Source organism: Pantherophis guttatus, chromosome 9 (assembly GCF_059756535.1).
Source record: "Pantherophis guttatus breed Tessera chromosome 9, ASM5975653v1, whole genome shotgun sequence".
Classification (NCBI taxonomy): domain Eukaryota; kingdom Metazoa; phylum Chordata; class Lepidosauria; order Squamata; family Colubridae; genus Pantherophis; species Pantherophis guttatus.
This window is the reverse complement of record NC_142071.1, coordinates 11,352,096-11,365,362: the sequence shown is the minus strand read 5'-3', so window position 1 is coordinate 11,365,362 and position 13,267 is coordinate 11,352,096.

Here is a 13,267-nt window from a genome sequence, read left to right as displayed (position 1 = left end):
GGGGGGGATTCCTCTCTCTGGCTCTCTTTGGTCGCCCCGCAATGCCTCCCCTGGCTACTGAATTCTGCCGTTGGCTGACTTTATTCAATGCTCGAAGCATAGTCGCGCCGTACTTAACTGAGCCCGAGTTTGCGCCCTACGCTGAGACGCAGAAATGTTATACGAGTTCAGCCTCTACGGCAGATTTAACTGACTTGGTTGAGCTGGCAAGCTGTTTTTCTCCCAAATCCATGCGCAAAACCCAAGCAATAGGGAGAATGACTGGGTCCACTACAGCAGTAGATGGCGAAAACACCCTCGTGACAGCTTTGCCCTGTCCCCCCCTTTTCTCTTAGGGAGACAGACCAATTTTACAGCGCAGTCCCAAAGTAACACAATCAAACTTGCGGTCACGTCCTAATGCAGCAGCTGAATGCAGGTTAGTCCCTAGTCTCTAGAACACAACTGGAGAAAAGACTTTTAGTTTTTGACAGCTGCAGGTTTCTCCCCACCATCCCAACCTCCCCCTTAAACCTGATGTTAAGCTTGGAGATCCAATGTCAGTCAGTACATTTCTGGCTGAGAAGAAGAGGACGTAACCTTTTCTCCCCTCCATAGATGCCCACAACTGTCCCAACACAGATTCTTTCATCTCCTCATCACATTTTTCTTCTGGTGAGGAACAAGGAACCTGATCTCAACTGGGATTAGGGTGGCAGAGGACCATCTCCATGCTGGGTTCACACTTTCAAGCTGATGCTCAACCTGGCTGACTGATATGTCAGGAATGGAAATGCCAAACATTCTTTCCCAGCAAAAAATTCTGGGAGCTCTAGACCTCTCAAAACTAGACGGGGCCAACCTGCTCTAGAGGGGTTGGTGGAGAAGTAGTGACACCTTCAAATTAATGTCTCTCTGCCTGCTGACTATAGACCAGTTTTGACAGAAAGTAAGATCAGGAAATTGCTAAGATTGCCTATCCTAAAAGGAAATCAACCCTGACTGTCCTTTGGAAGGACAGATACTGAAGCTGAAGCTCAAATACTTATATTAATACTCAATACTAATATTGAGCCTGGATAGCTCAACAGACAGAGCTCTGTAATTTAACACCAGCTGTCTGCAATTAAAGTAAGATTGAATCCCGCCAGGCTCAAGGTTGACTCAGCCTTCCATCCTTTCTAAGGTAGGTAAATTGAGGACCCAGTTTGTGGGGGCAATAAGCTGACTTTGTATAAATATACAAAAGTATGAAGGCTGTTGCTTAACGCATTGTTAGCCGCCCTGAGTCTCCGGAGAAGGGCGGCATATAAATCAAATTTTAAAAAAAAATACTTCAGCCACCAAATGAGAAGAGAGGACTCCCTGGAAAAGACTCCCATGCTGGAAAGATTGAAGGCAAAAGGAAAGGATGAGATGGTTAGATAGTGTCACTGATGCAATGAACATGAGTTTGAGCAGGCTGCTGGAGACAGTGGAGGACAGAGGACCCTGGTGTGCCAAAGTGTGTCCATGGGGTGACAAAGAGTCCAGAATGACTTAGCAACTGAACAACAACAACTTGATTTGCATAAAGAACTTGGCTCATGCAAATTAAGATGTTTCGATGGCGGGCTGATGCTTCTTCTCTTTTGTTTCATGCATGATGAAGGTCATGGCAGGAAACATGTAGATTAGTTGGAAAGAATGTCTACAAGTAACATGACTCAACTCCTTTTTACAAGTTTGCAAGAGCTCCTGGACAAGACGGGTTGGAAAAGGAATAATCAAATAAGGACATGAAAATAAAGGGCAGAGGCTTATTCTGAGGGATTCATGCTCTGTTGCAGGATAAGCATTCCAGATTCTTTAGGGTATCTTTACAGAACAAATGTTATGTTCTTGGAGAATGCCAGAGCATCAGGAGGCTCCAATGTTTTTGTGACAGCAGTAGCTCATCCCAGCTGAAGGCTAGAAAATATATTTACAATAAATATATGAATGAATGAATAAGCTGCATGTCTATATTCATAGGAGGAATTTGCTTGTTGGTCAAACAAGACTTTGAAATTACTTCTCTTGTAGTCTTTCTCCACCATAACTAAAACTAGGAGCCTTTGTGTCTCTCCAGTTTGGAGAAATTGAACACAAAGGTTGTAACCAATGCAATGCAATGCAAGACAAACAAACAAACACCTACATGTTTTTCTACCAATTCTCATTAAAGTCATGGAATGTGTGAAATGTCATCACTTTCTCTGAACGGTCATCTCTCCACAGTTGGTAGCTTCTCTGGCATCTTACCCTTTAATTAAACTCTTGAAGTAGATTTCATGGAGAACATCCTGCCATGGGAAAAATGTCGGTAACCAGGGAGACTTTGGAGTGACGGAAAGATCGGGAAAAGCAGTGGTAGCACCCTCCCTTTCCTCCATCAAATTAGTTCAAAAGTACCATGAAGAGAAGTTTGATAGAAACATTCAAGTATCCCGAGAATAATAGACTCCCTTTTATAGAGAGGCAAAAATCCTGAAAAATTGCCGCATAGAACTTGCTACAGCATTAATTGTAATATGGGCTTTTCTGACACACATAACCCTATCCTGATTCATTAATACTGTATATTCTGAGTTATCCTAAAATGAATTTTGCTGGAATTCTGAAATAACTTATTTTGTAACCCTGAAATTATATTTTATTGCTCATTATAACACATCATTGCTCTGGATATACAGACCTCTTATCACTTAGTTTTGCTTTGATAGGGTGTTTTTTTAAACAGACACATGGACACACAAAACTTCTGACCATAAAAAATATATTTTCTGTCCGTTGCTTTCTTTAGTGATCAAACATTTTCTAAATATAGCCATTCACTTAAAGCTTTATGGACTCTTCTCATTGCAGTATTATGCATTTGTTCTGTAAAGTCTCCTCTGAATGCATGGCAGAGCATATGGGTTTAAATCAGGGGAATGCATTATCAGCAGAATAAGTGACAAGCTTTCTAAACTGCTGGCAAAAGAATGACTTAAGTTTTCAAGTGTTATTATTGTTTGAGACCCATTACTTATTTAATGGATCTACAGTATAAGAGTAACACTTAAGCAGAGACTAGATTCAATGCATTCTTCCCAGATGGGATTTTCCCTATAAACATTTGTCATTCCCTTGTGAGACCAATAACATTTCTCTTTAAAGCTGGAAGCTGACAAAAGCTCTTTTGCTTAAATTCAAATGGTTTTTACAAGTTGAACGTCGGCAGTCAGAAATATGCAGCCCAATAAACTTGTTTGACAGATTTTTTTTCCTCCCTGCTTTGCTAATTATTTGGAATGCTTCTCTGTTATAATGGCATTATTTCATCAGAGCTATTGCATAGAAAACATAAAGAATAGAGAAACAGGAGATGGCAAATATCTATTTGTCCATCTATTTAGCTGTTCTTCATTAGTTGGGGAGATGACTTTGTTGTTAATGAAGGCTAGTTTGCTGTAATAACTTTCAACTTCATCTGTATTTTTTTAAAAAAATATTTTGGCCTCCAAAATCTCCAAGAGATTTCAAATGTCATTATTGCAAAAGCAGAATAGTAGTCTGAACTTTTTCAACATTTTCCTTCCTTCCTTCCTTCCTTCCTTCCTTCCTTCCTTCCTTCCTTCCTTCCTTCTTTCCTTCCTTCCTTCCTTCCTGATCAAAAATTAAGAATAACCAGGCAGAGTAGAGATGAAAAGGGAGCCAGAGGTAACAAATTCTAAATTCTTAATAACAATAAAATAAGTTCTAAGAAATGATCTGAAGGCATTGAATTCAAAATCATCATGAAAATGAACTGAACAAACAGAAATCATGGGAGGGAAAAAAAAATCAACTCTGGGAAATTGGAAGCCAGATTTCTGCACAATAACAGCATATTTCTATTTCGATGTATTACTAATACATCCAACAGCCAATACCATAATACCTTCCAAGCTCTTATATAAACATGATCCATTTATTGTATCTGATTTTCCCATGATGGAGCATTTTTCCCCTTGAGAAACTGTTTTTGTGTATATGTGTACTTCTCTTTGTATGGGGACAACATGTTCTGTTCTTGTCCAGGCTCATTCTAAAGCCTCTGAATTCCATACTCAGCAGTGCTATGGAAGTAAAGATATTTTAAAAACCAAAAAGTCTGCTTTGATTTTGTGATCCTCTTCATGGAAATAAGCCTTACAGAGTGGCAATGGGAGTTATTTGCAAGTTAAGCGGGAAATGTAGAATGGTGGCCTTGGTGATAGTCGAAAACTTTGAAATGTCTCTGTTTATAATTGTGAATAAACTGGGAATGCTGTGCATATTTTCCCATACTGTCTGTGAACAGTCAGCTGACAAAAGGAAGACGCCTTGCTCAAGCATCAAAGGGAAAAGAAGGAGAAATGAAACACTTTAAGGATATTTTTTGGAAAATCCATAATGGTGCAGCAAACAGATACAAATTTAATCAAATGCATGATGATGATGATGATGATGATGATGATGATGATGATGATGATGATGTTATCCATTAAGATGCGTCCGACATTTGGTGATTCTATGGGCCAGGTTTCTGCACTTCTTCCCATCTTGCACTACTTCTTTGAGTTGTTCTATGACCTGAGTGGTGTCATTCCTTGATGGTGATCAAATATATAACTAGATGCAATCATATGATTCAAGCAGGTGATGGACCCCTGCAAGGCCATATGGAACCAGGAACCCCAAGACTCTTTTTTCCAACATTTCTTTGGACAATTGTGGAAACCGGTGTCGAATCGTCTCTCTTCTTCAGTTTATGTCCTCAGAAATACCGTATATTCCTTGCTTCTGCTGCCTTTCTCCTTTAGTTCCCAGAAATCTGAAAATGAGGTATTTTGTGTATCCCTCAAAACAGGGATTGGCAATAACAAATAGTTGAAGTACTTCCATCCAGACCTATAGAATTTAGCAAATATTTTGACTTAAAAAAGAGAACCTATTCATTCCTGATTCAAGATGTGAACCTTGAAATTTTTTTCTATGACCAAAGAAGTCACATTGTACTATGGAAACCAAATGGGAGAGAATGGGGTGCTGAAATGGCTTTCCCCTAGGAAAAAAGTGCTTTTAGTAACATCGTGGGTAGTCACGGGAGCTGCATGGCGCTCCCATACAACACCTCTCCTGCGTGAGCTGCACTGGCTCCCAGTGGTCTTCCGGGTGCGCTTCAAGGTGTTGGTTATCACCTTTAAAGCGCTCCATGGCATAGGACCTAGTTATCTTCAAGACCGCCTGCTGCTACCGACGGCCTCCCATCGACCTGTGCGCTCCCACAGAGAGGGCCTCCTCGGGGTGCCATCAGCCAAACAATGTAGGCTGGTGACCCCCAGGGGGAGGGCCTTCTCTGTGGGGGCACCTACCCTCTGGAATCAGCTGCCCCCAGAGATAAGGAGAATCCAAGACCTCAGTGCCTTCCACCGTGCCCTTAAAACCTTCTTTTTCCAGCAAGCCGGGCTGGTCTAACACTTTTAAAATGTTTTTAATTATTTGTTATTGTTTTTAATCATGGGGCCAAATTTATATATATCTTTTTAATTGTATTTTAATGTTTGTAGTTTATGCTTTTACTTGGCTGTTCACTGCCCTGAGTCCTCAGGGAGAAGGGCGGTATACAAATTTAAAAATAAAATAAAATAAATAAATAAAAATCCAAGGAGTAATTGCATTTAATCACTCTATGATTTACTGTGAGAATAAATACAGATTAATAGTGGGGTGCTTGGGCTGTTCTCCGCTGGACTTCAATCAGAAAGAGAGAAGGGAAGGAGGGAGGGAGGAAAGGTTAGAGAAGTTAGATATAGGGGAGATAGGCAGGACAAGGAAGGAAGGCCTGAGAAGAAAGAAGAAGAAGAAAAAAGAAAGAAAGGCAGTAAGGCTACATAAAGATAACATATCTGTAGAATACATAGCAATATATATATACAATTCTCCATGGCTCTTCTCACTCTCAGGGTGGAAGGCAGAGATGACTGGCTGCACCCTGTGAGTTGGACTTGTTTGCTTTAGATGGGGTTCTGCCAAGTACAATTTCTCACTTCTTTGATTGCTCTGTTTGTTAATACACGTGTGACACCAGGACAGCACAAAACAAAAACAAGACAATGGAGTCACATTCCTGTCCTGCATATTTCTGTGGCCTACTTCTTCCAAAACAGACATTTTTAATTTTGCTGGCTCCTCTTTGAGTTTTTTTGTGCATGGTGTCTAATCTCTAGAGCAGTCAATAGTCAATCTTCCGAGTCCATTACCCTTAAGTTGCACAATTTTCAGCTAGAATGGAATGGAATGGAGAGGAGAGGAGAGGAGAGGAGAGGAGAGGAGAGGAGAGGAGAGGAGAGGAGAGGAGAGGAGAGGAGAGGAGAGGAGAGAAGTCAAGTCAAGTCAAGTCAAGTCAAGTCAAGTCAAATCAAGTCAATGTATCCGGAGGATATCATGGGGAAACCATACATCTACTTAGAGCATGAATGTAGTACTGGTAGTCACCGACTGATGACCACAATTGAACCCAACATTTCTGTTGTTAAGTGAGAGATTTTTTAAGTGAATTGTTAAAGTCATTTTACGACTTTTCTTGCCGCAGTTCTTAAGTTAGTAACACCATTGTTGAGTGAATCAGGCTTCCCCTTTGATTTTGCTTGTCAGAAGGTTGCCGAAGGTGTTCGCATGATCCTTTTGACTGCAACTGTCAAAAGTACAAGTCAGTTGCCAAGCATCTGAATTTTGATCACATAACCATAGGGATGCTGCAACGGTTGTAAGTGTGAAAAACAGTCATAAGTCAGTTTTTTCAGTGTCATTGTAGTTTCAGATGGTCACTAAACAAACTATTGTAAATCGAGGACTACCTGTACAAAAAATTCTTGTTATGCCAAATGCCATAAATCACAAACAAGGAGAAAATATTGAATATTTCAGATACTTTTTGCGTATTGATTTATTTGATTAAGTAGCTGATAGGTAATTCCATGTCCCTCTGCAGTCTGTTTTTACAATTCTGTATCTCTAAATTGCATTTGGGTTAAACAGCTTTTTACAGCCAATTACTGTATACAGCCTGCTACAAAATAGGACAAACAGCTAATGAAATGTTGGTAAATGTTCTGATATTACATGACATGAGTGACAAAACAGAGCTTTCTACTCCTTTTCAAAATCAGAGGATTCCAAAAATTGAGAAAATGATTCTGATTTGGATAATTTTATTTTTTCTGGTGCTGAAGCTAAAAGGATATTTTTAATGTTTGCATTAAAAACCTATAATGCAAAATAATCCCATGCACTCAAACATTCTCCTTCCTGAATTAAAACTATTGTCTTCTCTAAATTGTATGCATTCCTTCCTAGGTGCAAATCATTTTCTTTTCCTATTTGGAAAGAAAAATGGGAGAAATCCATTATTATTATTAATTTTGGTAAATGGAGAAACCCTTTCCCTTTCACACCAAGATCTAGAAGTCCTTTAAAATATAATGGTACGTATAGATGCTGTGAAGAATACTGCAAGTCACTTCTTAGTATCTCCTTTCTTTCTTTTCTGCGTTTTAAACTTACTTTTCTATTTCTTCCTTTTTTTCTTTACTTGATATTAGTTTATACACATTTTTAATATTTTTTTTATTTTTTAATATGATACTCACCATACATATTTTGTGGACAGTGTATTAACTGGGTTAAATCTTTTTTAAATGCTAACAGTAATAATACAAATAAGTATGCATAATCCTAATCTTCCAACTTCAACAGTACCATTCTCTCTTTATAATTCTTTATCATTTTTTTCATTAATTCATTTAAACATAAATAACATTTTTTGCACCATGTATTTGTTATCCCCTACTAAGTTACTAATTAATATTTTGAAAATTACTCATTATTCCACCATAATTTCAATATCCCAAATGTCTAGGACTATTAATAAAGCCAAATATTAACAAAATTTAATTAATCCTGGGAATATATCTCAAAATCCCCACAATTTCTAATCCTTAAAAGTTTAAGTTCACAATATACTTTAAAACACTATTAATATTAATAATACAATTAGATTACCTAATATTAAACTTTCACCTACTAAGCTTACCTTATTTTTAATTATAATAGATTCTATTATCTGTTGATATGTATGCTACTATTTCCCCTCTTTGTATTTTCTATTTTTTCTTTTTATTAATAAAAAGTTTGTACTCATTTTTATCTTTCTCTTTAAATCTTTTAATAAAATAGAAGGTTCTCATTTTCCAAGCTTCTATTTATTACTTTAGCCAAGGTTGCTATCATTGAAAATACTTCAAGAATGGCTAACAGGTTATAATTTTTAAAGGAATAAACTGGGAAAAAACAAAATTGGCACAAGAAGCCCATCCTGGAGTTTTATTGCCAGGATTGCATCAGCCAAAGCTTTAGCGTGTTTTGAATTTTTTAGAATTTCTTTTGGTGGTTTTGTTTTTTTTCATGAGTTGATCATTTCACTATTTTGGGTGACTGTTTTTCTGTTCCACATTTCTCCATCACTCTGCACCTTCCCTGGCTGCCCTCACTTCCTGACCTAGAAAAACCCCATGGGAAGTGTTCCTTCAAAAAGTCTTGAGATATTACCCAAGCGTGGGAAACTTCGATAATGCAAACTGTGAAGAGATGACCTTATTGAGAAAACGTTATGGGGGTAAGGGGAAAGGCAGGAGACATTTACGGCATAACCCTAGTTTGCATTCAAACTAAAGAAAAGTCTTGCCAAAGCTTGTGAAGATGTTCAGATAAAATGAAAACTTCTGTAAAGATTGAACCCACATGCACAGGGGCGGGAGGGGGTCTCACGGGCATGCGTGGGGGGTGGGGGGAGTGCAGGGGGGGACCGGTGCAACCCCCGTGGCCAGGTTTTGGTCCCAGGAGGCTCCAGGGAGGCTTGCCAGGCCCAAAACACGCCGCAAGGGGGTCACACTCGCATGCGCGGGGAAGCAGGGGGAGCACGGGTGGTCACGCGAACATGTGCAGGGGATGGGGGGAGCACAGGGGGTCAATGTGCATGTGTGGGGAAGCATGGAGGGGTCAATGTGCATGCGCGGGGAGTGAGGCATGTGGGGGGGCATTGCATTATGAGTGTGGGCATGCACAAGCACGACTGCCCCGCACGCCCACCGCCTTTGGCATGCAACGGTAAAAAGATTAGCCATCAAGGACTAATATCTTCTTGATGTCCATTTCAACGTTCCAATTAATATTGTATTTTGAAGCACTCTCCAAAATTCCACTTAGGGAAGTAAGACCTAGCCTGAAAAAAGTCTAGGTCACTTACATCTCCTGTTGTGCTTACACAACATGACAATTGAGTGGGTTAAGTACTCCTGATATATCTAGGATAGAAGAATTCCAAAATTGGATTGTCCAGAGTTTAAAGATCATCTGGCCAGGAACTGGATATTTTTAGTTATGGATGCATATAAACTATCACCTGCCTTTCAGATTGGAGGAACTCTAGTGATGAGGTCATTTTGGCCAACTGCAAGTCCTGCCTGCAACTTTCCCATTGTTTTCATACGATTAAAGTAAATTGTAAAAAGATAGTTACCCATAGTTACTGAGCTTTAGATTCAGTATGCAGTCCATCAAGGATGAAAGGCAGACTGAACAATTAGACTTTTGCAGATTCAGATCTAATTTCTGACTGACATTCATTTAGTCCCACTGCAAATGTATCTATTCCAAGGGCATTTAATGCACCACCATAGATGGCAAAGGTAGCACAAGTTAACTGGCGTATTTTTCCCCTACTCAGGGCAAGTCAAGGCCACAGAAGTCCAATAGCTTTGCAACTCCCAATCTCTTAACACCTTGGTTCTGGGTGGGGAGAAATTGTCCCCCTCAGAATGGGCTCGCAATTTGGGTGTCCTCCTAGACTCACAGCTAAGATTAGAGCAACATCTGACAGCTGTGGCTAGGGGGACCTTTGCACCGGTTCGCCTGGTGCAACAATTGCAACCCTACTTTGATCAGGAGGCGCTCCTCACAGTCACTCATGCCCTTGTCACCTCACGGTTAGATTATTGCAACGCGCTCTACATGGGGCTACCCTTGAAAAGTGTTCGGAGACTGCAGCTGGTCCAGAACGCAGCCGCGCGAGCTGTTATGGGTGCACCTAGATACACCCACATTACACCAATTCTCCGTGAGCTGCACTGGCTCCCTATTGGTCTCCGGGCACAATTCAAGGTGTTGCTTATTACCTTTAAAGCCCTACATGGTTCAGGGCCAGGTTATCTTCGAGACCGCCTTCTACCACATAGCTCCCAGCGACCGGTAAGATCCCACAGAGTTGGTCTCCTCCGGGTCCTGTCAGCTAAACAATGCTGGCTGGCAGGCCCGCAGGGGAGGGCCATCTCTGTGGCTGCCCCAGCTCTCTGGAACCAATTACCTCCTGAGGTCCAGACCATCCCCACCCTACTGGTCTTCCGAAAAGCTGTGAAGACCTGGTTTTTCCGGCAGGCCTGGGGCCGTTGATCTCGCTTTGCGATCTGGCGAGAATGGTGTGAATGCGTCCTAAGGTTTTTAATGTTTTTTAATCTTTTAAATGTTTTTAGAATGGTTTTTTTTTAAATGTATTGTGAGCCGCCCTGAGTCTCCGGAGAGGGGCGGCATATAAATTTAATAAATATAAATATATATATATATAATATAAATATTCCATGGAAATTCATTAGTCAATTTCTGAATTTTAACAAATGTGTTTAATTTTTTTTTAAATAAACAGTATCAAAGCTGGGTTAATCCTCTTATAGACTTAACATGCTTATTTATTTTATTTTAGATAAAACAAAATTAGACCTCCATGCCATTCCAAGAGACAGACAGACAGACTTGCACAAACACAGAGAGGGGGATGGAAGAGAGAGAGAGAGAGATTCAAAAATATTATCTGCTTTTGGCTTACAATCAAATGAAACATTAAGTCTTTGCTTGTTTAAAAATGCAAGTTAACTGAAACAAAAATAATCAAACCAACCAGAGAGAGGGAACATAACCACTTCTTTCTCTATTATGGTCCTAAAGTTTCCTGAAGTTAATATTTGCTAATAGACAATGTTCTCCTACAGCAAAGTTTAAATTCAGAATAGATTTTATGTGTTCCCTGAGTTGATATCATCATATCATCATATCAAAGTGAAAACCAAAAACTGCATCTTTGATGCAAAGATGCATTAAGTGCACAAAAAAGTGTTTTATAGTAGATGATTCAGATCAGAATCCTGGGTTCACTGATCTCAAATTCAGAAGAATCCCAGAATTTGTAAAACAAATTACTTTATGTGAGTTAGTAACCTGTAGACTTTAGCAATGACAGAGTCTTCTCTTCCTCCTCTCATAATGGACATTCATTGACAACTGGCATTATTGCTACCACTAATGTACCATTACCTTTACTGTAATATTGTATACATATATATTGTATTCATACACATTGTATGCATACATATTATATACATATGAAGAACGGTTGCAAGAATTGGGTATGTCTAGTTTAATGAAAAGAAGGATTAGGGGTGACATGATCGCAGTGTTCCAATGTTTGAGGAGCTGCCACAAAGAAGAAGAGAGGGTCAACCTATTCTCCAAAGAACCTGAAAGACAAGAAGTAATGGATGGAAACTAATCAAGGAGAGAACCAACCTAAAAGTAGAAATTTCCTGACAGAACAATTAATCAGTGAAATGACTTACCTCCAGAAGTGGTGGATGCTCGAACACTGGAAGTTTTAGATAAGAGATTAGACAACCATTTGTCTGAAATGGTATAGGGTTTCCTGTTTGAGCAAGTTGGACTAGAAGATGTCCAAGGTCCCTGTTATTCTGCATACCATTCTCCCTTCCAAGGGAGCCTACAATATTTTCCCTTCCTTAAATATAAAGCATTCTTGTGCTATGGTTTAGTTTCTAAAGATTGATTGATTGATTGGATTTCTTAAGACCAACAACTCTGTGAAATCGGTTGCCTTGAAAGAGAGGACTGATCCAAAATCATCCAGTTGGCTTTCATGCCTAAGGCAGGACTAGAATCTACAGTCTCCTGATTTCTCATCTAATGCCTTAACCACTAGATCAAACTGGATCTTCTCTTAAAATTTTAGCTTTTGTCCCACAGTCATGTTTATATTCTCCATTACTCCCCCCCCAAACTTTATTAAGTATAAGTTATTGTAAAAACATGTCTTTTAATGAAGCATTTTCTTTTTAAGCACTTTTTATGCATGGTTTTTGTTGTATTTGTAATACAACTATTTATAAAACAAACAAGTATTTGTATTACAACTATCTTTCTGTTTTGTCTTTTGTCTTATTATGTTTTCTAAAGCAACCAAACCAAACTGCATACTACTCTGTAGTAACATTGGAGACTCCCTGGCTCTCAATGTACAAATGGCATACACTAAATAATAGGTAATAGATTAAATAATAAATAAAAATAATAAACAAATGCAAAAATAAATAAGGGTGTGGCTGCCCAGAATGTTACAGTGCAGTGAACTATAGATTTAAGTAAATACATACATACATACAGTACATACATACATACATACATACATACATACATACATACATACATAAATGTTGGAAACCTAAATATTCTACCACAGCAGTCTCTCAAGTTTACCACATTAGCTTATGATCTCTTACTGCTTATATGGTGCCATTAAACTCTTGGCCAAATTTCAATCAGGGTTCAGTATTGCTGTGATATGAGAGATGATTTAAAAGAAACTTTCTTCGGACTTACAGTAATAAACTGCTCGCATCTGCTCATAAGCCAGAACAAGCAATGGAAAATATTCCTGCTGGGAATCAAAGGTAAGTTCAACACCACCGGAGTGACAAGTGAGTGACAAGTGACAAGTGATCCCTGTGCTATTATGAGTCAGAATGTAAGCAGCCCATTCTGGGCTATTGCTCCATATCTCTCATTCTTACCCAGAATCACTTTTAGGTTTAGTCCTTAAATATCTGTTTGAATCATGCTATCAGGCAAAAGGTTGGCTTCATCAAGCACAGCTTGAACTTTGTCAGATCCCAAATATTGCAGGATTTTCATTTTAATTGTACTGCTTAGCTTAGCTAGTTCACTCTGAGGTTGAGTTTGGGGGCTAAATTAGATGTGATATAGCTTGGACATAGAACAGAGCAGATACCCTATTATGCCAATCTCTGATCTTGTTTCACTTTGAATGGACTCCTGGGAGATAATAAATGATACCATATAATTA